This window comes from Nomascus leucogenys, unplaced genomic scaffold (assembly GCF_006542625.1).
Source record: "Nomascus leucogenys isolate Asia unplaced genomic scaffold, Asia_NLE_v1 000770F_77455_qpd_obj, whole genome shotgun sequence".
Lineage (NCBI taxonomy): Eukaryota > Metazoa > Chordata > Mammalia > Primates > Hylobatidae > Nomascus > Nomascus leucogenys.
In genome coordinates this window covers 61,674-77,705 of record NW_022097325.1, presented here as the reverse complement: position 1 = coordinate 77,705, position 16,032 = coordinate 61,674, and the positions used below count along the sequence as shown (strand labels likewise).

General features: G+C 43.4%; 2 pseudogenes; both read left to right on the top strand.

The window, feature by feature from the left end:
* The first annotated feature begins 4,197 nt into the window (after positions 1 to 4,197).
* LOC100605438 lies at positions 4,198 to 12,188 on the top strand (annotated as a pseudogene).
* Positions 12,189 to 13,467: 1,279 nt separating this feature from the next.
* Positions 13,468 to 13,842, top strand: LOC115834235 (annotated as a pseudogene).
* The last annotated feature ends 2,190 nt before the right edge of the window (positions 13,843 to 16,032 follow it).

Here is a 16,032-nt window from a genome sequence, read left to right as displayed (position 1 = left end):
CCTGATGCAAAAGGACATAACTTTGTAAGTCATGTCAAATAAATCTCTACATGAAACTTACACCAACTTCAGGGATTCGAAGAGTATGCGCCATATCATTTTCCCTTCCATTTGTAGCAGGTTTCACAACAGTAATGATGAAGAGTGATCCTGTCTGTAACACCGGTGATCTAATGACAGTTACTCTCATACATGGGGGCCACACTTTTTCCTCATCTTCCTCCTCAGTATCTTTTGCAGTTGCATTGCCTTCACTGTAAAGCCTTCATCATATCTACCCTCGGTTGGAGAGTCTGTAATTTCACCTTCTTCTGGTTCATTGTCAGTGTCTCTCACTTTCTCATCTTTAAAAAAAGTTGAATTGAGATATTTTCATTAAGAGGAGATTCCATAGTATTTCCACTAACTGGAACAGTGAATTTTGGGGGATTATTTTTGTGATGAATGCCTATTTTGGCCTTTTCTTCACACTTGTAAAATTGTCTTTCATATTGCATCTTGTATGGTCAACACTGAAGGCTTCTTGATCCTCTGAATTCAAATCCTTTTCCTCATTTTTTTTTGTAGAAGAGTCTGGATCCTTTCCTAATTTTTTATTTTTGTTTTGTGTTATAAGTCTGATAAGGTTGCGAATCTACTCGAAAATGAAACCGACAGCGACCACTTTCCACATCACAGTAGTAATAAATTGGATCATAACAAATTTGATTCTCAGAATCTTAATAGAACCAGTGCTGTGGTCAAAATACAGTCCAGCATTTTCATCATAACTAAATCCAGTCTGTGATAAAGCCGTTTCTGGCTGCAGCTCTCTAACTTCCAGCTAATGACGAACCTTCTAGGATGTATCTTGTGCTGCTAATGCATGCTGGCTCCTGTGAATTTGAGGCAAATGACCCTCTTGTCTACATTCAACATTTGCTGTTTTATCAGTACCAGGGTGAGCATCGTTTTCTATTTGTAACTGGTTTTTAGAATTCAAAGCAGGAGTTTCAATATCCTGATCTTGCTGATCCGACAGTTCAGTCACTCACTTTATTTGGAAGACTAACATCATTAGTGTAGGTCTGATAATAATAATCTGAGATTGACCAAGGGCCATGGTTCTCTGTGAGTATTTCTACATCAGACTTTTATTATCTCCATTTCTGCCACAGCGGAGTACGTTACTGAGTTCTTCCAGCTGCCTGCGGAGCTCCTGGCGGTTGCTTGTGTCGCTCTGAGAAGCCTTCCTGTGCTAGGTCGGCTTCTCCCGTTCCCGCACCTGCCGCCGGCAGCTCCGCGGTTGCGTTCCAGCTTCCCCGCCCTCCTTCTCCGGAGGCCCGCTGGGGCTCGGGGAGGAGGAGGGGCGGCCAAAGCGAAGGCGCTGGCGGCGGGGACGGGCCCGAGGCTGTGAGCCTAACGGGGCAGCGGCAACGAGCAAGGGGACGGCGATCGCCCTGCCCGATTTGCGCAGCCTGGAATCCTGGGAACGATTGTACCTTCTCCAGCGATGGGGGCCGCGGGAGGAGCGAAGAAGTCCAGGAGCCAGAAGCGCTCCGGCCGTTCTCGAGTTGAGCTGGAAACAGTGGCCAAGAGTGTTTTAAATCAAATTTCCAGTTTCCATGTGGCTAGACATGACCTGCTGGTTACTCTTATTTTTTTCTCCATTCGTTGAGCTATGATTGACAAATTGAAAACTGTGTATTTTTAGGGTGTACAAGAGTGTTTTCAGATGTGTGTACGCCTTTAAATTATCTCAGTTAAGCTAGTTAGCATATCTATCCCCTCACATAGTTAATACGTTTCTGTGTGTGTGTGTTGAGAGCACCTGAGATCTTCTTTTGCAGCAAATTTCAAGTACACAGTATTGTTAACTATAGTCACCATTCTGTACATTAGGTCCCAGCAGTTACTCACCTTGTAATTGAAGGTGCACCCTTCCATGGAAATCTCCCCACTTTCCTCACTTCCTGGCCCATGGGAACAACCGTTCTACTCTGTTTCCATGGCTTTTTTATTTTTATTTACTTTTTTAGATTTTACATACCAACGAGACCATGCAGTAATTGTCCTTCTGTATTCGGCTTATTTCACTTAGCATAATGTCTTCAAGATTTATCAGTATTTTTGTAAATGAAAGAATTTCATTTTTTATTAAAGCTGAAATTATATATCTCTCAGTTTATTCATTTATCTGTATCAGAGGAGTGCAGATGCCCTTGACGATCCTGATTTTATGTCCTTTGACTATAGACTCCCAATTGGGATTCATGGTAGTTCTAGTTTAAAAATTATAAGGAAGCTCCATACTGTTTTTCATAATATCTGCACCAATTGACATCCTCAGCAACAGTGTACAAGTGTTCTCTTTTCTCTGCACCCTAACGCTTTTTATCTTTTGACTTTTTGATAATAGATATCCAAACACCATGATAAGGTGATACCTCATTGTGATTTTGATTTTAATTACCCTGGTAATTAATGATGTTCAGCATTTTTTATATACCTATTGGCCACTTGTATACCTTTGGAAAAATTGCTATTTATGTATTTTGCCCAATTATTAATCAAGAAATTGCTTTTAATTCTGCTGTGGGTTCTTCTTTTGTATTGATTAGTATGATGTATGTTTTGGATAGCAACATTATCCTACATATGGTTTACAAATATTTTCTCCTATTCCATATAATGCCTTTATATTTTGCTGATTTTTCCTTTATTGTGCAGAAACTTTTTACTTTGACATAGTTCCACGTGTTCATTTGTGCATTTGTTGACTATGTTCTTGGTGTCATATCCAAAGCATCATTGCCATGACCAGTGTCAAGGAGGGTTTTCCCCATGCTTTTTTTTAGAGGATTCATTATTTCAGTTCTTATGTTTAAGTCTTTATTTCATTTCAAATTCGTTTTGTGATGGTATGAGAGAAAGGTGTACTTTTTCTCTGTGCATATCTAGTTTTTCCTACACCATTCCTTGATGTGTTTATCCTTTCTCCATTCTGTGGGATCGGTTGACTGTATATTTGTGAGTTTATTTCTGGGTCCTCTATTCTGTTATATTGGTTTTATGAAGGTACTATACTATTTTGATGGCTATAGTTTTGTAACACAGTTTGAAATCAGGAAGTGGGAGGCTTCCAGCCTTTTTGTTCTTCTCAGTATTTGGCTATTTGAGGTCTTTTGTGGTTCCATACTAATTTTAAAATTGTTGTTCTGCACTTTTAATAAAATGGCATTAAAATTTTGATAGAAATTTATTTAACCCTGTAGATCACTTTGTGTAGTATGGATATTTTAACAATATTTTTATAATCCATGAATACAGGATATATTTCCCATTTTGTATTCTTCATTTTCTTTCCTCAACATTTTATAGTTTTCAGTATGCAGATCTTTCATATTCTTTGTTAAACTCATTCCTAAGTATTCCATTCTATTTGATAATATCGTAAATGGCATTATCTTTATTCCTTTTTCAGATATTTTGTTGTTACTGTAAAAAAATGCACCTGATGTTCATATGTTAATATTGTATCCTGAAAATTTACTGAATTGGTTAGTTACAACAGGTTTTTTTATTCTTTGTGGTAAAATGGTGGGTATTCTGAACTCTGGTTAAACGTTAAATTGATAGTTGCTATTATCATTTCAAAATTATTTAAAGAATGACCAGATGGATTCCTGCTTTCATGAATTCAACAGAATTCAAGTCTTCCCATTTAAAATAATTTTGTGTGGTTGACCTGGGTCCTGGGAATTTGGGTCCCCCCCGTGGGAGCCAGGAGATTCGGTCGGATGTGGGAGGGAGAAGCGGTCAGAGAGGGGACTGAGCTGGGGAAGCAAAGAGGGGCTCCAGGACAGCCAAGAGGAGAGAGGGTCGTGTCGGAGACCCAGTGGGGAGAGGGAATGGGCCAGAAAAGGGGGAAGGGTGAGAGTGGGCAACAGGACAGCTTCCCGTCACGGCAGGGAACTTTGCTGAAACTGTGGGCCCCAGGGAACAGCGCGGGCAGGTTGGGAGGGAGTGGAGAGGACCCAGCAGACCCCAAGTTCAGTGTGGAGGAAGGGACATTTCCCGGTTCATTCGCCTCTGCCCAGCGTTCTGCGGGCCTGACCTCTCCCCCAGGGACAGGGGAAGAGGTGGCTCCTGGCGGGCTCAGAGAACTAAGGGGCGCACACCCGCTTCGCAGGGCCGGGGTGAAAGGGGAAGCCTGAGATGGCTGCGGATCTCGCTGGCCCCGTGGGTGGGTGCGGGGGGGCGCCGGCGGGGCCGAGCTCAGGGACCCAGCGCCGGGGCCTGCAGGTGGCCCTGGAGGAACCTACAAGCACCCGCCAGTGCAGCGGGATTTCCAGAAGACCAGTGTGGACAGCGCCCTGGACACGCCCTTCCCAGCTGGAACATTTGTGAGGCTGGAATTTAAGCTCCGGGAGACAGAGAAGCGGCCGGAGGAAGGACTGGAAGAAACCCAAGTGCAAAGTCCAGCCCGAGGGGAGGAAGCAGACATGGCTGACCTGCGTCAAACTGGGCTGTGAGGATAAGGTTCTGGGCAGGATGGTTCGCTGCCCTCCAGAGACGCAGACTCGGCGGGAGCCTGAGGAGCACCAGGAGACCCGGTGCAGCTGGGCAGAGCGGGCAGTGAGGACCCCACAGCTGCTGCTTCCCTGCACAGTTCGCCTTCTCCAAGGCCTGGCCCCCAACGGAGCCCAGCAGTGAATCGAAGGGCGCCCCCTGCAGCCCTGGCGGGGGTAACCAGTGGAAGACCCCACCTCCCAGGGAGAAGACCCCACTGTATCCCCAGTTAATAAAACTGTTCTCTCACCCCAAAAATAAATAAATAATTTTGTCTGGTCTTTGAAAATGTGTATCCTCTGTCTACTGGTCAAAATGCTGCCCATTTATCCATATGCCTAATTAGTCAAACTTTTTAACCTTGTTTTTTATTATGAAACAAAACAGTAAATTTGTTAATGGTTTTAATATCATCTAATATGATTGAAAATATGTCAATTTGTCACTGCCAATGACTCTTTGTGTTATTTATTTTACTGTTACATATTCTGTCCATAAATGTCTATGGGGCTTAGAATCTTGCCTATCATAGTGTATATGCTAAGTACCAACTACTCTAATGGGTCAAATTGTCTTTCTATACCATTCTTAAAATACAATATTTATTTATTTATTTTTATTAAAAATTTTTTTGCCTAATCTAATTATTTATGAAAATTATGAGGTCTATTCAATTTGTCCTCTTGATAAAAAACAAAGTTTTTTTTCTTTCTTTTTTTTTTTGATACGGAGTCTCCCTCTGTTCCCCAGGCTGGAGTGCAGTGACACAATCTCGGCTCACCACAACCTCCACTTCCCGAGTTCAAGTGATTCTCCTGCCTCAGCCTCCCTAGTAGCTGGGACTACTATGCTCCACCATGCCTGGCTAATTTTTGTATTTTTAGTAGAGACGGGGTTTCACTATATTGGCCAGGCTGGTCTTGAACTCCTGACCACGTGAACCACCTGCCTCAGCCTCCCAAAGCGCTGGGATTATAGGCTTGAGCCACTGCGTGAGGACTTTTTTCTGTTTATTAATACATTAGAGAGTAAAAATGCAGCTCCCTCACAGAAGCACGTTGCATAATGATGAAGTATGGGCTTTTGGTGTGACAACATCATCTGAATGCTGTTTATTGTCCCAATTAGTTATTTTCTCATTCCTAAACCCTCTCCAACCTCCCATCTTTCTGAGTCTCCAGTGTCTGTTTTTCCAGTCTCTATATCCGAGTGTGTGCATAATTGAGTTCACAGTTACAAGTGAGAAAATGCAGAATTTGGTTTTCTGTTTCTGAAGTTTTTCACTTACAATAGTGGCCTCTGGTTTTATTCATGTTGTTGCAAAAGGCGTGATGTTATTCTTTTTCATGGCTGAGTAGTATTTCATGATATAAACGTATAGCACATTTTCTTTATTTGATTATTGATTGATAAATTTAAATTGACTACATATATTGGTTATCGTGAATAGTGCTGCAATAAACATAAGAATGTGGGTATTTTCTTTATGTAATAAATTATTTTCCTTTGGGTAGATACAAAGTAGTGGGAGTGCTGAATCAAATGGAAGTTCTATTTTTAGACTTTTTTGAAATCTCCATACAGTTTTCCATAGAGGTTGTAGAAAGTTACTTTCCCACAACCAATGTCTAAGTGTTCTCTTTTCTCTGTGTCCTTGCCGATAGCTCATTTTTCTGCTTTTCAGTAATAGCCATTCTGCATGGTGTAAGTTGGAACCTCATTGTGGGTTTTAATTGGCATTTCTCTGATCATTGACAATGTTGAGCATCTTTTACGTGCTTGTTGACCTTCATTGTCTTTTTTTATTTAAATTTTCATGTTTTTTGTTTGCTCATTGTCTTTTTTTTAAATGTTCATGTTCTTTGCTTGCTTTTTTTTTTTGTTTGAGAAGCAGTCTTGCTCTGTCGCCCAGGCTGGAGTGCAGTGGTGCAATCTCCGCTCACTGCAAGCTCTGCCTCCCGGGTTCATACCATTCTCCTGCCTCAGCCTCTCTGAGTAGCTGGGACTACAGGCGCCTGCCACCATGCCTGGCTAATATTTTGTGTTTTTTTAGTAGAGACGGAGTTTCACCGTGGTCTCGATCTCCTGACCTCCTGATCCACCCACCTCGGCCTCCCAAAGTGCTGGGATTACAAACGTGAACCACCGCGCCCGGCCTGCTTGCTTTTAATGAGGTTACTTGTTTTATTTTTGTTGAGCTGTTTGAGTTCCTTGTATATTCTGGACGTTAGATCTTTGTCACATGCAAAACTCGTAAACATTTATCTCATTCCATGGGTTTTCTGTTCACTGTGTTAATTAAGAAGGATTTTCAGGAGCTTTTTAATTTAATTGAGTTCGTTTTATCTATTTTTGTTATTGTTACATCTGCTTTTCAGATCTTAGTCATAAATTCTTTGTCCAAGTCAATCTCTAGAAGAGTTTATCCTTGAGTTTCTTCTAGCATTTTTATAGTTTCAGGTCTTACATTTTAGTCTTTTAATCCATATTGAGTTGATTATTGTATATGGTGGGACATAGGGGTCCCATTCCATACTTCTGCATATGGCAATATAATTTTTCCAGCTCAATTTGTTGCTAGGATGTCATTTCTCCAGTGTATGTTTTTGTTGGCTTTGTAAAAGATCAGTTGTTTGTAGGTATGTGGCTTTATTTCTAGGTTCTCTATTCTGTACCATTGATCTATGTGTCAATTTATATCAGTACCATGCTGTTTTGGTTACTAAAGCCTTCTAGTATAATTTTAAGTCAGATAATGTAATATCTCCAGCTTTATTCTCTTTGCTTAGATTTGCTTTGGCTATTCAGGCTCTTTTTGTGGTTCCATGTGAATTTTAGAATTTTTTTTTCTATTTTATAAGAAATGACATTGGCATTTTGGTAGGATTTCCATTTAATATGTAGATTGCTTTGGGCAGTAGAGTCATTTTAATGATCATTATTCTTCCAATCCATGAGCACGGGATGTTTTTCTCATTTGTGTCATGTACAATTTCTTTCATCAGTGTTTTGTAGTTTTCCTTGTAGGGATCTTTCATCTCTTTGACTAATTGTATTTCTAAGCATTTTACCTTTTTGTAGCTATTGTAAAAGGAAGTGACTTTTTAATTCAGTTGTCAGCTTGATCATCATTAGTGTATAAAAATGCTACTAATTTCTGTATGTTGTTTCTTGCATTCTGAAACATTATTAAATTTATCAAATCTAAGAGTTTTTTTGGTGGTCTTTAGATTTTTTGTATATATGATTATTATGTAATCATCAAAGAGGGACAATTTGACTTTCTAATTACAACCATATAGATGCTCCTTCCAAGACCAATAGACAGAGTCTCTGTGGAGGGCACAGGTGACGGTATTTCTTTAAGCTGGCCATGTGATTATGGCTGGAAGCATGGGCCGAGAGCCACTTAGTTAAGCATTGCCTCTCAAGTGTTTCTTTCTTTCTTTCTTTCTTTCTTTCTTTCTTTCTTTCTTTCTCTCTTTCTTTCTTTCTTTCTTCCTTTTCTTTCGACAGAGTTTTCAATCATTGTCCAGGCAGAAGTGCAGTGGCGCCATCTTGGCTCACTGCAACTTCCACTTCCCAGGTTCAAGTGATTCTCCAATATCAGCCCCCCGAGTAGTTAGGATTGCAGGCACCAGCCACCACACGTGGCTAATTTTTTATGTTTTAGTAGACACGTGGTGTGTCCATGTTGCCCAGGCTGATCTTAAACTCCTGGCCTCAGGTGATCTGCCCACTTTGGCAACCCAAATTGTTGGGATTACAGGCATGAGCCACCGCACCCGTTTGCCTCTGAAGTTTCAATATGCCTATGAATTATTCAGATTCCAGCCTCTCTCTTACAGATGTGATTCTGCAGGTTTGGAAGGGGTCCATGAATTAGCTTCTTTAAAAAGTCTCCTCTTAATGCTGATGTTTCTTCTACTACATCCGATATAGTAGCACTCAGCTAGGGAAAGTAGGCACAGCACAGAGCTCATGATACCCAACACTCTTACCACAACACAAATACTTTTGTCCCAAAGTGGAAACCACCAATCACCATTTTCAAACATGTCATTTTCTGCTGGCTCTATACAGTTTAGAAAGCCTAGAGAAGGCATCAATGTTTGAGTAAGTCTGCATTTGGAAAACACGTGCACATGAGTTAATACAATGTTTATTGGGCACATACCATGTGTTCAGAAGTCTCTTACAGAGCACTGTTCAGGAAACATTACATGATGTGAGTTAATCCTCATAGAACCCTGGCAGTTGGGTGCTAAGATTTTTGTAATTTTCAGGATTTAAATGAAGGGCCTAGTGTTTCTATTTTTTCTTCCATTTTAAAAAATATTTACCTGAAAAATAAAATGTACAGAATAAAAGCTACATAGATGCGAGGGATAGAGAAAAAAGGGTGAACTGTTCAGAGAGATGTTTTATATTTATATTTACCTTCTTGTGCCTTGTGGAGCAGCCACTGGATTTGCAGGAATGGAAAAGAAGTTGCTAGGTAAGATGTCTCTAGAAGCACTGGCTTCAATGAAAGAGAAATTATGGCCCCACAATATGCAATGATTTGCTTCCATTTATCTGCCTTTCCATTTTAGGAAATTGTGGGCACCAGCTCAGGAGGCAGCAGGAGCCCCCGCCTGAATCTCTGACCTCCTTGAATCAGTTCTGTGAGAGAAGATTCTAGGGTGAGGCCAGACCTGGATGAGGACTTAGAAGAGCGTGGATCTGGGCAGGGCTGGAACAGAAAGTGGACCCCATGATTCTGATGTCCATGCTGATAGAGTATTTCCAGTTCTGTCTTTCCTAAGCCTGCCCAACAGAGACTTGACTCTTAGAGCCTGTGTAATTTTAATGTGTTTTGGCCACTTCCCTGTCAATTTTTATAACACATGATAACAAGAAACTTAAGCAAAACTCTTAGGGTTTTTTTTAGGACAATTATATGAGAAGCTAAAAACTTATGCCGGGAGTGGTTGCTCACGCCTGTAATCCCAGTAATTTGGGAGGCCCAGGCAGGCAGATCACGAGATCAGGAAATCGAGGCCATCCTGGCTAACATGGCGAAACCACGTCTCTACTAAAAATACAAAATATTAGCTGGGTGTGGTGACAGGCCCCTGTAGTCCCAGCTACTTGAGAGGCTGAGGCAGGAGAATGGCATGAACCTGGGAGGCAGAGCTTGCAGTGAGCTGAGATCACTCCACTGCACTCCAGCATGGGCGACAGAGTGAGACCCTGTCTCAAAAAAAAAAACTTATTTTTACCAAGATGAAAGAAACAGAAATAACCACAATCAAAATAATTCTTTTGTCCATGAATAGCCCTTCAGGTAGTGACATCAGAACTCAGAGGAACAGCATAAGGGAAGTGGAGCAAATGCAACCAAAGTCCCCTGTGCACCTCACTTCTCCCTTCTCACCACAGGATGCTGAATTCAGCCATTAATTCATTTGCTCTAGATGGAAAGTTTCTGGACAGTAGAAACCATGAATTCTTCATCTGTTTTTCCGATGGTCATGTGATGTAGTTTAGATGTCCCCTCTAAATCTCCTATTGAATTTTAATCCCCAGTGTGGCAGGTGGTGCCTGGGGAGGTGGTGGTTGAATCATGGGGTGAGTCCCACCTGGCTGTGTGCCATCCTTGTGATAATGAGTACCCATGAGATCTGGTTGTTTAGAAGTATGCTCCATCCCTCCCCCATCCTTCTTGCCCCAGCTTCTACCATGTGAGATGCCTGCTCGTCTAACACCATGATTGTAAGCTTCCCCAGGCTTTCCCAGAGCAGACATTGGCGCTATGCTTCCTTTACAGCCTGCAGAACCATGAGCCAAACAATCTCTTTTCTTATAAGTTACCCAGTCTAGGGTTTTTTAAATAGCAATGCAAGAATAGCTTAATACAACATATGAAAAGAAAGCAACGAATATATTTATCAGTTTGAGTCTCCAGGCATCTGCCTTGCTTCAACTCAAAGAGCAGGAAGTGAGCAAATCCCATCTACTGCTCCTGATCATGGGAGAATCGTCATCTCATCTTAAAACATTTCAGGCAAAAGCCCATCAAGGTCTCAGAGGTCAGCTCAGGAGCAGGAACACAGCATTGTTTTCTCAGACAGGAAAATTGGAATAGCTGAGTGGGTTCAGTGTCCCTAGGCATGTTTTTTTTTTTTTCCTTTAAGCTATAGGATAATTGTGCAGAACGTGCAGTTTTGTTACCAAGGTATACATGTGCCATAGCCGTTTGCTGCACCAATCAACCCACCATCTGGGCTTTAAGCTCCCCCTGCTTTCGGTGTTTTTCCTAGTGCTCTCCTTTCCCTTGCCTCCCACCCCGCAACAGGCCACGGTGTGTGATGTTCCACTTTCTCTGTCCATGTGTTCTCATGGATCCACTCCCGCTTATGAGTGAGAACATGTGGTGTGTGGTTTTCCTTTCCTGTGTTAGTTTGCTGAGAATCATGCTCTCCCGTGTCATCCATGTCACCGCAAAGAACACGAACTCATTCTTTTTTTGGCTGCGTAGTATTCCTTGGTGTATATACCACACACATTGCTTATCAAGTCTATCACCGATGGGCCTTTGGGTTGGTTCCAGGTCTTTGCTCTTGTAAACTGTGCCGCAATGAACGTACCTGTGCATGTGTCCTTATAGTAGGATGAATTATAATCCTGTGGGTATATACCCGGTAATGAGATGGCTGGGTCCAACGGTATTTCTGGTTCTAGATCGTTGAGGAATCGCCACACTGTCTTCCACAATGGTTGAACTGATTTACACTCTCACAGACACTGTAAACGTGCTGCTATATCTTCACAGCCTTGCCAGCATCTCTTGTTTCCTGACATTTTAAAAATCGCATACGACATCTTCTCAATATATAATATCACATAGCCACAGCTCTGAAGAAAGAAATCTGTAGAAAGTGGTACCTCTCCAGGAGAAAGCTTTGACAGCTTTCATGGCTGATTGTATTACACGTCAACGACAATGAGGTTTTACCTGCAGCTTCACTACTATTCTTAAAGTCTATCTCATAATGTACATCTGGAGACTTCCTAGAGAAATGTGGTCCCTGACTGGCGCTGGTAAAGTGGTGACAAGATATCTAACAAATAAAGTGACTGTACTTGACTATTTTCCAATATTTACTGTTTTGTGATAAGCTTAACATCCTCAATGCCTGCCTTTGCCCTCACAAGTAATTAGCGTATGCCTAAATAAAGTTGAAGCTAGCTAGCTCCACTATTCCAAGCAGATACTGTCTAGGGTCTAGTCTCTAGAAGCATAAAGTACAGAGCTTACAAGTACAACTACACGAAAAGTTGACCCAAGCAGAAAGGCTTAAATGATCAATGATCGATTTGTGTTTCCTCTGGAAGAGGGTACAAAGCAGAGCGCTAATACGCATTATAGGGAGAAGAGGGCAGGGCATTTATGGATGGCACACAGCTAGCTGTCTTCAAAGAGTGCACAGGGAAGCCTCACTGGGCTCCTGTAGGGCGCCTGTGGCCGCGCTCTGGAAGCGCACTCCAGGATGATGTCCTGCGATGTGCGCATCAGGCGATGGAAGGCAGTTGAGGAGGTGCAGCTGCGTGGACTTCGGTACTTTCTGATTTTGCGCAGTGCCAGGCTGTAGCGGTGAGGCTCTGATCCTCCTGTAGGCGGCGCCTTTGCCGGCGGCGAGTGGCCGCGTCTTCGGGCGCCTGCCAGGCTGGGCTTTGCCTGGCCAAATGGTGAAACTCCTCTCTACTTTAAGAATACAATTTCTCCTGGCGTCGTGGCGCGCACAGTTAGTCCAGCTACTCTGGAGGCTGAGTCAGGAGAGTTGCTCGGCCCAGGAGGCAGAGGTTGCAGTGAGCTGACATCAGGCCACTGCAATCCAGCCTGGGGACAGAGCGAGACTCTGTCTCAAAAATAAATACATAAAATGCAATACAATACAACACGATACAATTGAAATAATATTTTCATATTCCCCTCACCCAGCCCAGTCTATTTTCAGAGTATCTGATAAACCACTTGTTTCCCTATGAGTTCGAGATTTTTTTCTCAGACGTTTAAGTTTTCTAATGTGCAACTTCATAAAAGGTCTCACTTTTACTCTCAACGTTTTCTTTATTGTCGTGAAATGTGAACTTTGCGATTCTGCGAGGAATCCAGAATTCTGAAATGCCCCCGGCATTTCCCGCTCCCCCCCCCCCCAGAGCCTAGCCCTGCCTCTGCCCCTCCCTTGGGTGTGGGCGGAACCTTGAATTGAGGAGCCCGCCCAAACCCCTGATTAGATTAGGAACACCCTGAAACGATAGCTGTTAAGGGCTGGGTCTAATTGAATCATCTGAGCTCTTTATAAGGGACTGAACCTCCCTGAGATTCCATTCCCCTGTGGGTGATTCCTCAGCCCTGGATGTGCAGACCCAGGGAGCTGCACGGCCCAGACCTGGGCAACACCTGTAAGAGCTCAGAGCGTCCTCCCGGCAGCTGGCAGAACAAACAAGTGGGCCTGGGTTTCACATACCTGAGGCATTGAATTCTGCCACCAACTCGAATCAGATCGAAGCCAGACCCTTCTCAAGTGAAGGCATCGACCACACAGACAGACCCATCCTGGAGGTCCCTCGTGTGACTCTGAGCAGGAGCCAGTCACTTGGCCCAGTAGAACTTCTGACCTGTGAGCTGGGGTTTGTTTTCAATATCCAAAATTTGTGAGAATTTATTCTGCATTGATCTAAAACTAATATACTCTCCATCCACAAGTTTCTCCATATTGTGGAAGTGAGAAAAACCAGTGTGTGTGTTTGTGTGTGGGAAGGGGAGGCAGGGAGCTGTGTCCAGCGGTGGCTAAACTAAGGCTCGCCAGAAACATAGCAGCCAACATCTCTGAAAGTTTCTCGGCTGTGGGTTGGCAGGCCAGTGGGATGGCAGACGAGGAGGAAGACCCCACCTTTGAGGAAGGAAATGAAGAGATTGGAGGAGGTGCAGAAGGTGGACAGGGTAAAAGAAAGAGACTTTTTTCTGAAGAATTGCGATGTATGATGTATGGCTTTGGGGATGACCAGAACCCTTATACTGAGTCAGTGGATATTCTTGAAGATCTTGTCATAAAGTTTATCACTGAAATGACTCACAAGGCAATGTCAGTTGGAAGACAAGGTCGAGTACAAGTTGAAGATATCGTCTTCTTGATTCGCAAGGACCCAAGGAAGTTTGCCAGGGTTAAAGACTTGCTTACTATGAATGAAGAATTGAAACGAGCTAGAAAAGCGTTTGATGAAGCAGATTATGGATCTTGACAATTTTTGTAGTTTCTGAAAATTACCATCTGGGGAAACCATATATAATAGTTGGTTATTTTCTAAAGTAAGGTTCTGATATCTAGCCATGTAAACGAAAGATGGAGAAACACAAAGTTTTCAGCCTTTATTTTTATGCCTTGATTTTAGAGTGATATTGGTGCATGTAATGGCCTGCCTTTGTATTACCATACTTGAATCACTTACTGGGTTTTAATGACCACACATAAGTCAAAGTACCTTGCAAACCGTGTCGTTCCTTCTGACTTTTGACTATCCAAAGGATAAAGTAGCATTTGTGTGTTAGGTAGGTTTATGCCCTTGTAACCTTGTAAGCTATACTGTAGCTTTTTTTTTTTTTTTTTTTGAGACGGAGTGTCGCTGCATCTCCAGGCTGGGGTGCGGTGGCGTGACCTCGGCTCACTGCGGGCTCCGCCTCCCGGGTTCGGGTGATTCTCCTTCCTCGGCCTCTCGAGTGGCTGGGAAGTGCAGGCCCCTGCCACCATGCCTGGCTAAGTTTTTGTATTTTTGGTGGTGACGGGGTTTCGCCATGTTGGCCAGGATGGTTTTGATCTCTTAACCTCGTGATCCGCCTGCCACGGCCTCCCACGGTGGTGGGATTGCAGGCGTGAGCCAAAGCGCCTGGCCTACTGTAGCTATTTAATATGTGAAATCTAAATGTCATTTTTGACTTGACAGCTCAGACTTGTACTTCATGAATTCAGAAGTTTTTAGACGGCAACTAGTTGGTTGTCTAGTTCATTATTAAAGAGAATGAACTAGGCCGGGCGTGGTGGCTCATGCCTGTAATCCCAGCACTTTGGGAGGCCGAGGCGGGCGGATCACGAAGTCAGGGGATGGAGACCATCCTGGCTAGCACGGTGAGACGCCGTCTCTACTAAAAATACAAAAAATTAGCCGGGCGCAGTGGCAGGTGCCTGTAGTCCCAGCTACTCGGGAGGCTGAGGCCGGAGAATGGCGTAAACCCGGGAGGCGGAGCTTGCAGTGAGCGGAGATCGCAGCACTGCCCCCAGCCCGGGCGGCAGAGCGAGACTCCGTCTCAAAAACAAACAAACATGCAAACAAACAAACAAACAAAGGAAAGCGAGTTTCACATTGCTTTCACAATACATAACGCTGTGTTGGAAGGCTTTCTGATTTAAAATCTTTTTGGATTTATAACATCCTGTTAAAGTTTTAGGAGAACCCGTTTTCCCAGATCAGATTCAAGCTTCTAAAAATAAATGCTTTCAGTAGCAGGAATGGCATTGCTTAAAAAGCTGATGGCAGGGTAAGCGTTTGGGTTAGTGTTTTATTAACATATTGGTAAGTACTTGTTCGTTGTGGAAATGTGTCCTTGACCGAAACCATAGGTGGCTGTGGAAACCACGTTTGTAGTTCGGGATACCCAGGTTTTGTGTGTATTTACTCTATGTATAAAATTATTACTGCCCTTAGTTTAAAGTAAGGATTACAGTTGGATTTAAGTAGATCACTGAATGTTATTGTTTATGAAACTTAACTTTTCGTGTGCCGCTTAATAAACATGATCCATAAATCAAAAAAAAGAAAAAAAAGAAAGTTTCTCAAAATCTCACTTCAGGTCCATAATGAAACCCCCCAAGCTGTAACTTCTCCTGCTACAGCTGCTGTCACGGAGCAGACCTGAATCTCACCCATGGAGACAGGCAGGCAAACAGGTGTGTCTGCTGAGATGTTCGCCATGCCCCAAGGTCTGAAGGGCAGCAAAAAGGATGGGCTCCCTGAGGACCTAGATGGGAACTTGGAAGAACCCAGGGGTCGGGAAGGTGAGCTCAGCAGTCAGGATGTCACGGACCTCACAGAAGGTGACAATGAAGCCTCAGCCTCAGCTCCTCCTGCAGCCGAAAGACGGAAAAGAGACACAAAGGAAAGAAGGACAGGAAGCCCACCGTGGATGCGGAGGAGGCTCAGAGGATGGCAACCCTGCCGTCTGCCATGTCTGAGGAGCAGCTGGCCCGCTACGAAGTGTTTCGCCGGTCAGCTTTCCCAAAAGCACGCGTTGCAGGTCTGATGCAGTCTACACTGGCAGATCGGTGCCTGAGAACGTGGCCATTGCCATGGCTGGAATAGCCAAGGTCTTCGTCGGAGAGGTGCTGGAAGAGGCGCTGGACGTGTGTGAGATGTGGGGAGAAACGCCCCCACTGCAGC